The 2,804-nt window shown below is 49.1% G+C and overlaps 1 pseudogene; it reads right to left on the bottom strand.

Annotated features, from left to right (window-relative positions):
* Positions 1-1,758: 1,758 nt before the first annotated feature.
* Positions 1,759-2,804, bottom strand: part of LOC106810045 — a 9,257-nt pseudogene continuing 8,211 nt past the window's right edge.

Raw genomic sequence — 2,804 nt, 5'->3', positions numbered from 1 at the left:
CTCCGCCCCCGCCCTACCGCCACCGGCCAACCCGCCCCTAACGCCCACACCCGCCACCACGCACCCAAAACCACCGCGCTCACACCCAACACAACACACCACCAGACGCCAAACAACAGCAAACCCGCGCGCCGCGCGCACCGCAAACACTGCGCACCCGCCGCAAACCACCACAATCTTATACGTATATGATCCTATCCCGCTTATTTACTAAACAATCAAGAGCGTCATAAAAGAAGGTAGCTTCTTTATCACGCTCTTGAAACCATCTATAGTAGCCTGCTATAACATAGTATATATATCACATATTATATAGATATATATATATATTTATATAATCATATCTACATATATACTGCCTGTGTCGCGTGTTTGTGCTGCTGCGTGGGTCGCGATCTCCTGCGTGCTGTCTGGCTAGCGAGCCGTGCATGTGTGTGCGCGCGAGCAGCTGCATGTGTGTACGCACGAGGCCGTCGCATGATGTGTGCGCGCGATGCGTGCCACTTGCTAGCACATGTCGTGGGCAGCCACGCAGCAAAGCCGACGTTCATGTGTGTGTGCGCCGCGGTGTGTGTAGCCCTGTGCCGGCGCCGCACCCAATATCAATTGCCCACAGCGAGGCACGGACAACACCGACACACACACACACGCACAACTCCCCCGTTGCCGGCATATTACGATATCATTGCGGCAGCGGAACAGCAGCACAGCTGCCGGCATGGTTGTGTCAACGCTTAGCTGCAGCCGGGCGTATACAGGGCGCCATACCCATAGGAATCTATTATACACAATGCTTACTAATATCAGAGAATCAATAATAGATCTAGTGAATAGATAAAATTCATGAATTAAAATTATTTATTTATTATTGCCACGCCTGATAATGCATATAACTAACATCACAATAAATGTGTACAGGATGATCTATGGCTATACTCCCCACCCTCACACTGACACACTCAACAGCCACGCGGACGAAGCAAGCGGAGCGACCACCCACCCGAACTAGAGCAGTATAGATATGACACACACGAGCATAGCGAACACACATCACTCACCCGCCGATAGACCCATCCCCGGCACCCCAATACTGGATCACTACAAAAATAGCCATCGCGCGACCCGCGACACGAGCGACATGTCACAAGCAGCGCCCGACCGGCGAGCGCAACACACACCGATTCAAAAAGATGTGCGACGTCGCGCACGAACCGCGACACCACCTACCTGACGGATAGTGTTCTTGCTTTGTCACGAATGAATTAGTTTAGTTGTCGGTCCCAGTATAACCGACCCCCCTGTTTAGCGTGTTTAATTACCACCGCTTACGCGGGCGCATCTCGCTCTCGACACCGACGGCCCATCGCCTGTTGTGCATTTGTATTTTCTTCGCCCGGATTTTCGGTGGTGAAACGTGTGGAATTCTACACGTTCTGTGCGACAGCGCGTTCTTCCGGAATCAAACTCGTTGGCGGGCGCTATGTATTATAGTGTTACATATGTTAGTGATGTTCATAGTTTCAGAATCGGTAATTGTCACGTTTTCGATAATTGCATGATGTGCAGCAAACTATCCTGGTCTAATCTGGTAGAGCGACGGGCCGTCTTCTCCGCATCCACGCACCAGTGACCATTTTAGTGGCCCCGGCAGTTAGAGTTGCCGATACTGAATGACTCAACTCAAGGCACTAGGATAGTGACTACTAGCACTTAAAAAAAACAACCCCCAAACCTAAGCCTAACCTAAACGCCTAACCGCTAACGCCTAAAACAAAAATAAAAAAATAATTAAATTAAAGTGGCCTAGTAAGGTGCATATTCCATATCGATCTGAACTGCGCCGGGTTGCCGAATTTTATGGGGGTTATTATGGCCCCGGCGCAACTCCGCGCTGCAACATTATGGTCGATTCGTATGTCGGAGCAGCAAACGACGCGCTACGCATCTCCGCACTAGTAGATAGAGGAGGGCGCACGCGCGCCGGCTACCACGAGCACTGCGCGCACCAGCCTGCAATTTTATGATATATACCCGGACCAAACCTTAACACCATGTGTCTTGGTGTTTGTCAACGTTTGTCTAGTCTATATAATAAACTTGCTTGCTATATTCCTGTTTTGTCTCCGCAATGGCTTGGTCAACAAGAAAATAGGAGAACAGTGTTCTCCAATTTTCTTGTTGACGCCCCCATTTGCGAGACAACCGGGAATATAGGGCAAGCAAGTTATTCATGTTCTGCAAATTGGATAAACGTTTTTAATCTATATAGTAGTATACTAGGCGGATATCCCTGGCGTTGCCCGGGAAAATCAGTGGCCGTACTCAGTTGGTGAACCGGCTTGTTGAGAGGAAAGATACCCCAAAAACAATCCGAACTATCTCTATCTATCTATGCATGCGCATCCATTGCATCCATCCATCACCATCCATCCGCCATTCCATGCCATCCCATGCCATCCCATCAGCAGCGCGCATTCGCATCCCATCCCCATTCCCATATCACATCCCATCCCATCGCATCGCCAATCTCAATCGCGATCCCAGGCCATGGCCATGCCATGCCATGCATGCCATCCCAATCGCAACACATCCATCCCATCCGCATCCCAATCCCGTCCCATTCACCGCTCATTCGTTGCCATGCCATGCCATCCCAGTGCCATCCGCATCTTATCGCATGCCATGCGCATGCATCCCATCCCACTCACAACAGTAAAAAATAATAAGAATGAAAGATAAAAGTCATTAAAAATAAAAAAGTCCAAAAATTCATATAAAATAATAAAATGAAATTATATAGAAAA

This window comes from Priapulus caudatus, unplaced genomic scaffold (genome assembly GCF_000485595.1).
Source record: "Priapulus caudatus unplaced genomic scaffold, Priapulus_caudatus-5.0.1 Scaffold406, whole genome shotgun sequence".
Lineage (NCBI taxonomy): Eukaryota > Metazoa > Priapulida > Priapulimorpha > Priapulimorphida > Priapulidae > Priapulus > Priapulus caudatus.
This window is presented reverse-complemented; position numbering and strand designations above follow the sequence as displayed.